The sequence below is a fragment of the Canis aureus genome, chromosome 19 (genome assembly GCF_053574225.1).
Source record: "Canis aureus isolate CA01 chromosome 19, VMU_Caureus_v.1.0, whole genome shotgun sequence".
Lineage (NCBI taxonomy): Eukaryota > Metazoa > Chordata > Mammalia > Carnivora > Canidae > Canis > Canis aureus.
In genome coordinates, this window is record NC_135629.1 from 20,296,986 (window position 1) to 20,311,649 (window position 14,664).

Below are 14,664 nucleotides of genomic sequence, written 5' to 3' on the forward strand. Positions count from 1 at the left end.
TATCTATCTATATACATATATTTTAAAGATGTATTCATTTGACAGAAAGAGAGAGTACAAACAAGGAGAGCAGCAGGCAGAGGGAGAGGGAGAAGCAGGGTCCCAGTGGAGCAGACAGCCCAATGTGGGGCTTGATCCTAGGACCCTGGGGATCATAACCCGAACTGAAGGCAGACATCCAACTAACTGAGCCACCCTGGTGCCCTTGAATATATATTTATTATTTTGTATATGGATATCCAGTTGTTCTCAGCACCATTTGTTGAAGAAACTATCTTTGTTCCACTATATTGCTCCTTTGTCAAAGATCATTTGACTAAATTTATGGGGGTCTATTTATAGGCTCTCTGTTATGTTCCATTGACTATTTGTCTATTCTTTTGTCTATATCATTCTATTTTGATCACTATAGCTTTACAGGAAGTCTTGAGGTTGGGTAGCATCAATCACGCAACGTTGTTCTTCTCCTTCAATATTGCATTAGCTACTCTGAGTCTTTGGCCTGTCCATATGAACTTTAAAATCAGTTTGTTGACATCTGTAAGATAACTTGGTGGGATTTTGATTGGGACTGAGTTGAATCTACAAATCAACCTGAGAAGGAGTGATATCTTGACAATATTGAGTATTCCTAATAGGTCCTAAAGCTTACCTTCAAAGGTCCTTTAAGTATGATATTAGCTGTAGGGTTTCTTGTAGATAGTTTTTATCAAGTTGATAAAGTTATCTTTAATTTCTAGTTTACTGACAGTTTTTATCACAAATAAATGTTGGATTTTGTCAAATGTTTTTTTCTACATCTATTGATAAGATCACATGATTTTCTTTTTGTAACGTGTTGATGTGATGGGCTACATCAACTGACTTTTTAATGGTGAACCAGCCTTGCATACTGGGATAAATTCCATTTGGGGATGGTGTATAATTTTTTGTATGCTTTTTTGGATTTGATTTGCCAATGTTTTATTGAGGATTTTTACGTCTATATCAATAAGAGATATTAGTCTGTAGTTTTCTTTTCTTAATATGTCTTTGTCTGGTTCTGCATTAGAGAAATGGTGGCCTCACAGATGAGTAGGAAGTATTTCCTCTTCTATCTTCTGAAAGAGACTAGAGAAATAGGTATAACTTCATCCTTAAATGTTTGACAGAATTCACCAACTCACCTGGCCCTGTGCCTTTTGTTTGTAAGGTCGATTTTTTAAATTTCTTTTTTTTTTTAAGATTTATTTATTTCAAAGAGGGAAGGAGGGAGAGAGAGAGAGAAAGAGAGAATGTACATTGAGGGAGTGGTAGAGGGAGAGAATCTTCAAGCAGATTCCCCACTGAGTGCATAGTCCAGTGCAGGCTCATTTCCGAGACACATGAGATCATGACCTGACTTGAAACCAAGAGTCGAGATACTCAACTGACTGAGCCACCCAGGCACCCCTGATTCAATTTCTTTAATAGACATAAACCTGTTCAGAGTATGTATTTTTTCTTGTTTGTGTTTTCAAGGAACTGACCCATTTCATTTAACTTATCAAATTTGTGATCATAAACATGTTAGTCCTTTATTATACTTCTAATGCCCATGAAAAGGAAACTGTAGTAATGATGTCCCCTTTATAATTTCTAATATTAGTAATTTGTGTCCTCTCTGGGCTTTTATTTAGTTTGTCTGACTAGGAGCTTACTGATTATAGTCCCTCAAATTTTTATATGAATTTTAGGATCAGCTTGGCACTTTCTAGAGGGAAGCCAAATGAGATTTTGCTAAAGACTGTATTGAATATGTAGACAGTATTCAGGACTAATGCCATCTTAACATTCTTAAGTCTTTTGATCTATGAACATGAGTCTTCTTTCCATTTACTTAACTCTTCTTTAATTTCTTTCAACTCAAAATTTTCAGAGTACAAGTTTTATATTCATTTTGCTAAATTTATTTTTAAGTATTTTATTGCTTTTGTTATTATAAACGCAATTGTTTTTTCAATTTTATTTATGGATTGCTCATTGCAAGTGTTTAGAAATACAATTGTTTTGTGTCTGGGTCTTGTATCTTGCAACCTTATTAAATTTTATTAGTTCTAATCATTTTTAGAATGGATTTCCTCAGATTTTCCTTTTTTTTTAAAAAAAGATTTTATTTATTTATTCATAACAGACACACAGAGAGAGAGAAGCAGAGACATAGGCAGAGGGAGAAGCAGGCTCCATGCAGGAAGCTCAACGCGGGACTTGATCCCAGGTCTCCAGGATCACACCCTGGGCTGAAGGCAGCACTAAACCACTGGGCCACCAGGGCTGCCCTCCTCAGATTTTCTATATATGATATGATGTCATTCGAAAATAGAGATAGTTTTACTTCTTTCTTTCAAATCAGAGTTCATTCTATTTCATTTTCTTGCCTGAATGCCCTGTAGAACTTCCACTACAATGAATAGAAATTTTATAACTTTTTTCCCCTTGATTTTAGAGGTAAATTATGCAGTCTTTTACCACTAAGAATGATGCTAATTTTAAGGCTTTTGTAGATGCCCTTCATCAGGTCGAGAACGTTCTCTTCTATTCCCAGGGTTGAATGTTTTTATCTTGAAACCGTATTAGATTTTGTCAAATTTTTTTCTGCATCTATTGAAATGCTCATGACATCTTGAATCTGTTTATTTATTATATTACATTAGTTGATTTTAACATGTTAAACCAACTTTGTACTCCTGGGGAAAAAAATCCCAACTGGTAACGGTGCAAAAACCTTTTTTGAGTTACTGGATTCTATACGGTAATATTTGTTGAGGATTTTTCCATCTACATTTATGAATAATTGGTCTGATAGTTTTCTTTTCAGAAATAGTTTTCTTTTCTTGTAATGCCACTGTATGGTTTTGGTAACAGGTTAACATATGGCCTAATATAATAATTGGGAAATATTCACTTCTTTTGTTTTTTTAAATAATTATTTTATTTTTTATTTTTTAGAGAGGGGAGAGAGGTGGGTGGAGGGTCAGAGAGAGATTGGGAGAGAAAGAATCTTAGGTAGGCCCCACACCTAGCACAGAGCCTGACACAGGGCCTCATCTTATGACCCTGAGATCATAACCTGAGCTGAAATTAAGAGTCAAATGCTTAATGACTAAGCCACCCAGGCACCCCTCTGGTTTTTTTTTTTTTTTTTTAAAGATTAGAAAGAATCAGTATTAATTCTTCAAACATTTGGTGGAATTCACCAATAAAGCCATCTCGTCCTGAGCTTTTCTTCATGGATTTAAAACAAAATTACTGGGGTGGCCTGGTGGTGCAGCAGTTTAGCGCCGCCTGCTGCTCAAGGTGTGATCCTGGAGACCTGGGATCAAGTCCCATGTCAGGCTCCCTGCATGGAGCCTGCTTCTCCCTCTGCCTGTGTCTCTGCCTCTCTCTGTCTCTCATGCATAAATAAATGAAATCTTTAAAAAAAAATAAAATTACTAATTCAAATAATCTAATTATCACACAGATATTTACAGTATTGCTTTATAATTCTTTTTATATCAGTAATGTTGGCATTCATCTCTCCTCTTTCATTCCTGACTTTCGTAATTTGAGTCTTCTTTTTCTCCTTGCTCAGTCTAACTAGAGGTTTGTCCATTTTGTTGATCTTTTCAAAGAATCAACTTTCAGGTCTGTGGATATTCTCTATTCTTTTTCTATTCTCTACTTCGTTATTTTTTACTCTTATTGTTACTATTTCCTTCCTTGTTCTTGGTTGGATTGTTTGTTCTTTCTAAGGTGTCTCAGGTAGAAGTTTAAGTTACTGATTTAAAATCTTTCCTCATTTGTAAGGTAGCAGTTTATAACTATAAATTTCAATCTATGTACTGCCTTAGCTGCTCTCATAAGTTTTGGTATGTATATTTTCATTTTAATTTATCTCAAAGTATTTTCTTGTTTTTGTTTATTGGTTTATTTGTTTTTAAATTAGATCCATGCCCAGCATGGAGCCCAACATGGGGCTTGAACTCACGACCCTGGGATCAAGACCTGAGATGATATCTAGAGTTGGACACTCAACCCAACTGAGCCATCCAGGCGCCCCATATCTCAAAATATTTTCTAATTTCTTCTTTGCTCCATTGGTTATCTAGAAGTGTGTTGTTTAACTTCCACATATTTGTGAGCTGCACAATTTTCTTTCTGTTGTTGACTTCTAATTTCATTCCACTATGATCAGAGAACATACTTTGCATGACTTCCACCTTTTAAATTCATTGAGCTTGTTTTATGGCCTAACATATGGTCTATCCCAGGAATGTTCCATATGCATTCAGAAGAATGTGTTCTACTGGTATTGAGTGGAGTTTTCTACATATGCCTGTTGGTCGAGTTGGTTTAAAGTGTTGTTCAAGTCTATTTCTTTGTTGATGATATACATTATTTAATCCAGTATTGAATGTGGGGCATTAAATCCTCCCATTATTATTGGTGGACTGCCTATTTCTCCCTCCAATTCTGTCAGTTTGGGCTTCATGTACTTGGAGGCTCTGTTGTAAGGTGCATATATATTTATAATTCTTATGTCTTTTTGTAGATTAACATTTTTAGCATTTAATGTGCTTATTTTTCTCTAATAATTTTTTTTCAGTTCTATTTTGTCTGATATTACTACAGCCACTCCAGCTTTCTTGGGGTTGCTGTTGGATTGACGTCTTTTTTCGTCTTTTTGGAATACCTTTGAACCTAAGGTACGTCTCCTGTAGATAGTATATAGTTGAATCATATCATTTTTAACAACCATTTCTGGCAATTCCTGCCTTTTGACTGGACTGTCTTACCAATTCTCATTTAATTTTATTGATGTAGTTGAATTTATGTCTGTCCCTTTCCTTTCTGTCTTCAGTATGTCTCATGTCTTTTTTGTTCTTCTACTCTTCTTTTACTGCTTTCTATTGCATCAAGTGTATATTTTCTAACATAGCATTTTAATTCAGTGATTTGTTTTCACCATATTTCTCCTGGGCAGTTGTTCCTAAGCTTATCATATATACCTTATCAATATATACTTCAGAATTATACTAACTTAATTCCAGTGAGACACACAAATGTTAGTCCTATATAGCTCTACTCTCTTGTCTCATTTTGTGATGTCACTGTTGTATATATTACATCTATACATGTTACAAACCCAGTAATGTATTGTTATAATTGCTACTTCATGCAATTGTCTTTTAAAGAAGCTGAGAAATGAAGGAGAGCAAGGATATATTTATGGAGTTTGTCATATTAACCTTCTACCATTTCTGATTTTCTTCATTTGTTCCTGTGGATTTAAGTTACTATCCAGTATCATTTTCTTTTCTTTTTAATTTTTAAAACTTATTTTTTAAAGGATTTTATTTATTTGTTCATGAGAGATACACACAGAGAGAGGCAGAGACAAAGGCAGAGGGAGAAGCAGGCTCCTGCGGGAAGCCTTATGCAGAACCCAATCCCAGGACTCCAGGATCACAACCTGAGCCAAAAGCAGACACTCAATCACTGAGCCACCCAAGTGCCCCCAGTATCATTCTCTTATCCCACACAACTTTCCTCCACTCCACCCTCCTTTGTGCTATTAATGTTAAATATATTACATTTCTGTTATAGTGCCAACAACATACTTATATACATATTGTCTTATATAATTGTTTTTAAAATCAATTAAGAAAGTAAAGGATAAGAAAAATTCATTACAGGAGTGCCTAGCTGGTTCAGTCAGTAGAGCATGGGACTTAGGGTTGTGAGTTCAAGCCCCATGCTGAATGTAGGGATTACTTAAAAATAAAATCTTAAGGTGCACCAGGGTAGCTCAGTCAGTTGAGTGTCCAATTCTTGATTTCAGCTCAGGCTGTGATCTCAGGGTTGTGGAACTGAGCCCCTCATCAGACTCCATGCTTAGTGTGGAATCTGCCTGAGATTCTTCTCCCTCCCCGAGCTTGTGCTCTATAAATTAATTAATAAAATCTCTTAAAAATGAAATATTCATAAAATTCTTTCTATGTAATTGCCTTTATTCATGCTCTTTTTTTAAAATGTGATTTTGAATTATTATCTGGAGTCATTTGCTTTTGGCCTAAAAAACTTCCTTTAGTATTGTCGGTAAGGCAGTTCTGCTAGCAACGAATTATTTCAGTTTTCTTTTCCCGGGAATAACTTGATTTCTCTCATTCCCCCTTTTTTCTCCTACAGAAAGCTTTATTGTTTCCACTTGGTCCATGGGAGAGGGCTCCAAGGTAGTTAAAAAGCTGCCTACTCGCTGTAGTAAGAGGCTTAGGCATAAGCCCTGGCACCAGGGGGATAGCAGCAGGGCCTCCTCAAAGGCAGCTGGGCTTCAGAGGCTCTTAGTCATGCTTGAGGGTGAGGCTTTTGAATAGATACTTGCCCACGCCAGCATGGGGGGCCAGCCTGGGGAAGTTAGACAGGTGGTTTCTCATCCTCTTGATGAACTTCACCTCAACTAGGAAGTGGTTCTCCAGGAAGTCACAGAGATCCAGGGGCAATCCCATGGCATCCAGGGTTTTATGCCATCCATCTTGGGATGGCTTCTGCATGTCCTGGAGGAGGGCACAGCTGCCACACTGGTTTTGCATCATTAAGAGATGGCCAGTACCCTTGTTTCTCCTTAGCCAACTTTGGAAGATGTGGCCCATACCCTCCAGAGCCACATCTTCACAGTGGAAAAAGAAGCCCAGAGAGAGGTAGGTGTAGGAGGCCAGCAGATGCATGCAGACCAGGCAGCTGATGGCAGCCACTACCTCTGTGGAATAATTCTGGCAAATCTGGGAGCTCATGGTTGATTGGTAATAAGGAGCTAAGCTCAAAATAGGGTGTTGGCTGGTTCCAGAGGCAGGGGGTGGCAGAGAAGGTGGCTCTGAAGGTTGTGACTAGAAAAAAGGATGGAGGGTGGTTGGAAGTTGGTAGAAGGGGCAACCCTGTGTCTGTTCCGTCCAAACACCGTTAAAGCAAGAGACAGATCTGCAGGACTGCTAGGTGCAATGTGTATTCCACCTTCTTTTTTTTAAGATTTTATTTATTTATTCATGAGAGACACAGAGAGAGAGGCAGAGACACAGGCAGAGGGAGAAGCAGGCTCCATGCAGGGAGCCCGATGTGAGACTCGATCCCGGGACTCCAGGATCACACCCTGGGCTGAAGGCAGGCACCAAACCACTGAGCCACCCAGGGATCCCCTCCACCTTCATTTTTAAAATAGTTTTGCTAGATACAAGATTTTTAGTTGATAACTTCCCCCACCCCCACTTTTTGGTGCTTTAAATATATCATGCCATGGCCTTCTGGCTTCACAATTTCTAATGAAAAATATGCTGTTAATCTTAATGGATGTAAGTAACAAGGATGTATGTAACAAGTTGTTTTTCTCTTGCTGCTTTTAAGACTTTGTCTTTCAGGATTTTTAAAAAAAGATTTTATCTATTTGTCTGACACACAGAGAGAAAGAGAGGGTGCAAGCAGGAGGAGTGATAGAGAGAGGGAGAAGCAGGATCTCCATGGAGAAGGGAGCCTGATGAGGGACTCAATCCCAGGACCCTGGGATTATAACCTGAGCTGAAGGCAGATGCTTAACTGACTGAGCCACCCAGGCACTCTGTCTTCAGGTTTTTAAATTATGATTTATCTGCGTGTGGATCTCTTTGAATTTATCTTACTTAGAGTTCTTTTAACTTTTATGTATATATTGTTTTTCATCAAATTTGCAAATTTTCTCTTTTTTTTAAATAAAGATTTATTTATTTTAGAGACTGAGGGAAGGGCAAAGGCAAAGAAAACCCTAAGCAGACTCTGCACTGAGTGCAGAGCTGTACGTGGGGCTTGATCTCATGACTCACTCTGAGATCATGACCTGAGCTGAAACCAAGAGTCTGACACTCAACCTCTCTGCCACCCATGTAATCCAAGTTTGCAACTTTTCAACCATTATTTCTTCAAATAGTTTTTTTCCTATTCCTTTCTCTCTCTCTCCTCTCCTTCTGGGGCTCCTGTATTGCATATGCAGGTGTACTTGATGTGTTGCTCATTTCTCTTAGTTTCTGTTCAATTTTATTATTTTTCTCTATCCCTTGGACTGCATGAATTTTATTGATTTACCTTCAAATTTACCAATTCTTTCTACTTAAATTTCAAATCTGCTGTGAGCTCCTTTAATGCCTTTTCATTTCAATCATTGTACCTTTTAACTCCAGAATTTCCATTCAGCTCTTTAAAAAAATAATTTTCATGTCTTTATTTATATTCTTAATTTCATGAAACACTGTCATCATAACTTACTTTACTCCTTTAAGCATGGTTCCCTTTTATTGCTTGAACATGTTTATAATGGCTGCTTTAAAGTCTTTTTCTGTTTTTTGTTGTTTTTTTGTTTGTTTGTTTTTTTTTTTTTGGTGTGTGTGTATTAGATTGCTTTTAATTACTGACAGCTGGGGATGGCTGGGGGCCTATATGGTGGTGATGGTGCCCATACGCTCCAAGTCAGGCCCTATGGGTGCCCACAGGTCCTGAGCCCATACCAGCAAAGCCTGAGGGCTGTACTGTGTCCCTCAGGGATGAGACCCCAGCAAGTGAGCAGGGTGAGGCCTGGCCCCCAAAAGGGTTAAGTCTTTTTCTATTAAATCTGACATCTGTGTCCTATCATAGGCATTTTCTATTGCTTGCATTTTTTCCTGTGAATGAGTCATACTTTCCTATTTCTTTGAATGCATCATATTTTTTGATGAAAAAATTTTGGATAATACATTTAGCATGCTAATATGTTATAGCATGCTAATATAATTTAAGATATGTTAGGTAATATATTTTAGCACCTCCAACCTACAGGGCTTATAGATGTTGTTTACTTATTTATTTGTTTAGCATCTTGCCTGGACTATTTTAGTGAAGTCCATTTCACCCACTGCATGCAGCCTATGATGTTCCTCAGTGGGTGCAGCCTTAGGCATGCACACAGTAACCCTGAAATGACAGTGGTTTATCACCTATCTTTGACTGACCCTTTCTCTAATCTTTCTATTAAACTGACTGTTGGTATTATACCCAGCTATTAGCCTCCACTAATTGCCAGCTGATTGTTCTATTGTCTTTGAGGCTCAAATTGCTCCTCCTTTTGATACAATTAAATTTAGGCTCATTTGCAGGGATAGTTTCTGAGGCCAGTCTTTGAACATTGTTCTGCCAACAAGAGGGCACTTTCTGTCTCTTTCCCTGCTTCTCTTATAAACTAACTGGCCTATATTTTAGTTTGTTGCTCTCATGAAGCTGTTAGCTTACTCTTAATTAAGGAAGCCCCAGAACATTGGCCACATTTGCCTGGAACTTAAACTCCATGATTCATACCTGGTAGAGATGAGAACTGCTGATGACTTGCGCCTCCTAAGGCAATACCATATCTGTCTACTGGGGGCTGGGGAGAAAAGGATCCTTGTATTCCTGATTGAATTGTCTATAGTTGACTTTCCATCATACTGAGTTGGAAGGGGAGATGGAGGGAGTAGGTCATAGTTCAAATGTCACGGATTCTCCCTCTTTCTTAACAAGTTTTAGTGTAACAGGGGAAAAAACCAGCATGCTTGACTCCATATCACTTCTATTCCCTTTGCTGCTGTGACCTATTGCTTGGAAACTTCTGCCTTAGTCCTGCACGTACGTAGATATGTTAATCATTAAAGAAATTTTGCTTACAGGTAAGATTTGCAGAAACTTCTTTCTTCCCAAAACCCACCTCACCCAAGAACATAAGGAAGCACATACAGAAATGACTATGCTATGCTTAACATTTACAGGAATGACATGATCAAATTCCTGCACACAAAGATCAACTGACCAAGGACAAAGAAGTTTTATGACCTTCCTTAGATATCTACAGACATCAGTTACCTCCTGACTGCAACCTCCTCACCACCCCTCCCTACCTTTGCTAACATAAAAGAAGCTTGAATTTCATGCCTAGGGGAGATGGTTGTTTAGAACAGTCTGTATCTCCTTGGCTTGCTGGTAAAGTTACTTTCCTTACCCTAACATCTAGACCCGTGGGCCTGTCATGCAGTGAGCAGAACAAGCCTGGACTTGTTACATCAGTAGATTTTCTTGAATACTCTGTTTCCTCATTTGCTTAGACCCTTAGCACAATACCCAAAAATACTAGATAGTTGCTTTAAAAATAATTTTTGCCAGAGGCACCTGGGTGGCTCAGCTGGTTAAGCATTCAACTCTTGGTTTCAGCTCAGGTCATGGTCTCAGGGTTGTGAGATTGAGTCCTAGGTCAGGCTCAAGCTCAGTGTGGAGTCTGCTTGAGATTCTTTCCCTCTCCTTTTCCCTCCCCCTCTGCTCCTCCCCCACTCTTGTTCTCTCTCTCTCTCTCTCTCTAAATCAAACAAATAAATAAAATAAAAAAAAAACAATTTTCACCAGTTATGCCCGTCTCACTGGGGAACATTTCCACAGAGCTCTTCTGCCACCATTTTGGAAGTAGCCACCCTTCTTGCTCTTTTTTCTAAGCTAAGCCTTTAGAATTTGATGTCAGGGGGCTTCAAGCAGTCATTATACTCCTGGAGTGAGCTTTGCAAGGAACTGAGGAAGAGACACACAGAGCCTGGGTGACATCATGGGAGCCCCTGGATCAGCCCTACACTTGGGATCATCTGGACTTCATGGTAAGATAAGCCAAAAAATTTCCTTCTTTCCTTAGCTAGTTGAAGTTGAGTTTTTTACATGTAACTAAGAGTTGTAACTAATATCCTGAATGTCAAACCTTTAGTAGTGTATGAGCTAATGATAAGGGTTGTGGAAAGCTTGTTTGTTCAATGAAATAGGCATCTAGCATCATTTTTATGTGACCTTTTGATAGCTTATCTCATCCCAATAATTTATGGTCTCTTGATGCTTAATGAACTATAGAGACATCATTTATGGTGATTCTAATAGATTTTTAACATGTTCCCACATATTTGTCAATATTTGTTGACATCCAAAGGGTTGGTTCCAAGGAAAACTCAATGTTGACTGCTAATGCTTACTTATAATATTAATAATATTACAGAAGTCTGACTTTAATTATAGGAAGTTCTTATAAGTCAGGTAACCTTTCGAGTAGCCTTAATGAATAGCCTACAGCTGACTCATTAGAATATCACTTGTAAGTATATAATTTTCCAAATATTGGAACTAGTTACAAACCTCCTTAACAAACTATAAGTGGAAAGGGAAGATGATATATTGTTACTCTATTTTTTAAAGATTTCTTTTATTTATTTGAAGAGGGAGAGATAGTCCCAAGCAGACTCTGTGCTGAGCACAGAGCCTGATGCCAGGGCTCAATCCCACGACCCTGAGATCATGACCTGGACCAAAACCAAAAGCTGGATGCTTAACCAACTGTGCCAAGCAGGTGCCCCTATATATTGTTATTCTTGATATGATGTAGCAAATCTAGGTAATCTAAGATTTTTATTTATTTGGCATGATATTCCTTTGAAATATTAAAGGATGGGTTGAGTTTATTAGAAATATAGAAATATCCAGAGAATTCAGGAAGAATTTATAGGTCAAGGCTGTAAGCAATTTTATCTTATGTCTCATGCCAATATTCTTCTCTAACTCCTTCCTCTGAGATGAATGCCTATGGCAAGTGTGGAAGCAGGAAAGACATCAAACATTACTATAATCTTGGAATTTATTAAAACCTGGATTAAAAAGGCCTTTTTCCCTGGGTTAGGCCTACATAGCACCTTAGTCTAATGTATATTTCCATACTGGGTGCCACTTGTCAATAAAGTCTCTGAAGATTCTGCAATTCAGTGTCTCTGTAATGTTTGGAGTATATCTAGGATCCCCAGAAGACCATAATTAGTGGTTTTTGGAATAGAAAAGGCAGGGGCACCTGGGTGGCTCAGTCAGTTAAGCATCTGCCTTTGGCTCAGGTCATGATCAGGGTCCTGGGATTGGCCCCACATTGGCCCTGCATCCACGCCACTGCATCTGCATCTGCATCTGCCTCTCTGCTCAGCAGAGTGTCTTGTCTCTCTCTCCTGCCCCTCCCACCTGCTCATGCTCTCTCTCTCTTTGTCTCTCTCTGTCTCTCTTTCTCAAATAAATAAATGAAATCTTGGAAGCAAGGAGGCAGAGTGTGTAACAAAATGTATAGATCCATCAGAAAATCTCACCGATTCCAATTAAATGGGAGAGAGGTGATCTGAATTCATGACACTCAATTATTTTTACAATAGTGAAAGTTTTACAGCTATTACTAAAGAAAAAGGGAAAAGTACTCCAGAATAAATTTTAATGAACAGATATAATTTATTTATAATTGGCAGATTGTTTTAAATACTTTAAGCTTCTGAGTTACCCGAGAACAGTATGCATCTTTAAGAGCTTACTAGTAGAAGCCATCTGCAGTTTACTTTGCACTAATAATGGTCTTGCTCTTAGGACTATTATTCAAAGAAATAGAAAATTAAATGTCCACTGTTTCCAGGACTTCATAAATCATGAATTGGGGGGATCTGAGTTCTACTAATTGTACTTGTGAATCTAATAAGCTTGAGCTGCAGACCTGTTCTCTGATCTTATTCTGATAGTAAAATCTTATGTGAGAAGGTTGTTGGTTTTTTTTTTTTCTACAGGCTTAGGGTAGATTATACCCCCTTGGAATATGGGTGATTGTGGTTCTCAGTTGATTGGCCTACTGCTTGCTAGAATGTTTGCATTTTGGGATCTCCATCTTCTCTCTGTTGCCTCAGCAGTACATTTGATTTGGTTTTACAGAGATGAATTTCAAGGAAAACATCACCTAGACTTTATTTCAAATTACCCTGAGGATCAATACATTCTACTGATGCCCAAAAAAGCTACGTTCATAATCTGCTGTTATGATGTACAACCTGGAGAAGGTAAATGTCCTGTCAACCACAATCTCTCTTTATTATTTTTAAGGAGGGCTAGTTTCCATTATCAAAAGCAGATAAGGAATGCCAGCACTCATTTGTCATTCAAAATGCAATACTTACTTAGCTGGGAATGAATGAAAATCATCATGTGGTAGGTTTGTTTTTTTAATAGTGGCAATAAAGTCACCACACAAGGTCAGGGGAAATTCAAATGTGGTTTCACTGGGTTGCTTGTATTTTTTGGATAGTTTGGAAAGACAATCTTCCAATAGTAACCTTGGTTTTTGAGTACATTTTCTCCCCTAAAACAGAGATAAGAAGAAACCTGACATTTTTTTCTCATCTTCTGAAATAGTAATTCGTTTTTATATCAGCAACCTACAGATTTTAGTTCCAGTTTGAGGTAGTCTTTCCTTACCCACACTTTTATGCAATTAATCCCATCTCACATGAAGGTCTGTGGCGTGTGACAAACAGGTCATTTAATGAGTGAGTAAGCATGTGCAAATAGGCACCCAGAGTACAGCCAGGCCTCGTTCTTCTCACAGGTTCTGGGTAGGAAATGCTAAAAAGGCCACTTGCTGTATAGAGTTTCAAACCAACAAATGGTAAGACTTTTCTACATGGCCATCTCCTGAGCACCTCAAAACCAATATGACCCAAATTAAACTCATCACACCCATGAAAACTGGTTATCCTCCTGTCTTTTCCATCTCTCCAAAGATCACCATCCACCAGTAGGATGAACCGGAACAAACTGCCTTTTTTTGTAGCTCATAAAAAACTGAATATTGGCAATTCAAACAGATCAGCCTTAATAGTTGTTCAGCTCAGAGACCTGGGTGAAATCCTTTTCACCTCCCTCCCCTGCAACTCTTACAACAAGCCAATGGTAAATTCTACTTGTCAGGCAGGTTCTGAATCCATCTTGAAGGTACCCAACATGCCCAAATCAGCAGTAACTGGCCTAGCGATTCCACTGCAATGAACTAGTGTGTCCTCTTTAAGACACAAGCCAGATCATCCCATTTACATGCTAGAAATCAGTCAATGGCTTCTCAATGCCCTTAACACAAAGACTAAACAACCCTGCTGACCTCTTCAATCGCATGTCACCCTATTTTCTGGTGACTCTACCTTCTTTTATTTTCCTTACCATGCTCCTTTCCCAACTTGGGGCCTTTGAATATATTATTCCATCTGCTTGGTACCCTCTTCTCTCTCATTACCAGCCAGGCCCTTGTCACTCAGTGATTCCTGCTTTTTATGCTGGTCATGCCTCACCATAAATGCCATGCCCCAAAGAATGTTCTATGACCTCTCACTGACCAGTGTGAAACCCCAGGTTACATATATTCATGAGACTTCAGCACAGATCATACTTCCAATTGCCTGTTCAGTGCACTGTCAGGCTCAAACTCCAAGGGAGTTTGATACATCCTCAGTGATTTTTCTTTTTTTTTTTTTTTCTCAGTGATTTTTCTATTTAGGACTTTTAAAAAGGAACAAAAAATATTTAATCCAAAAATTAAAAACCAACAGGCTGAATCAAAAACTCTGGACCTTTTTTGAATTGTTCCCTAGCATGGCTACATCTGGCAATCGTTGTTTTAAGAGAAGTAAAAGTTATCAAAGCTAACATTTATTGAGGGTCAACTATGTGCAAAACCTGTGGAGGAACATGAGGCCTAGTGAAGATGGGGGACTTAACAGAGGTTCACGAAGCTATTAAGGTGGAGCCAAAGTCACAAAGACCCATACTCCA

At 38.4% G+C, this 14,664-nt stretch overlaps 1 protein-coding gene across 1 annotated transcript in view; it reads right to left on the bottom strand.

Annotated features, from left to right (window-relative positions):
• The window catches only part of GXYLT2 (glucoside xylosyltransferase 2), an 89,180-nt gene that overhangs the window by 45,009 nt on the left and 29,507 nt on the right, over positions 1 to 14,664 (bottom strand). The gene's annotated exons all lie outside the window — the stretch shown is intronic.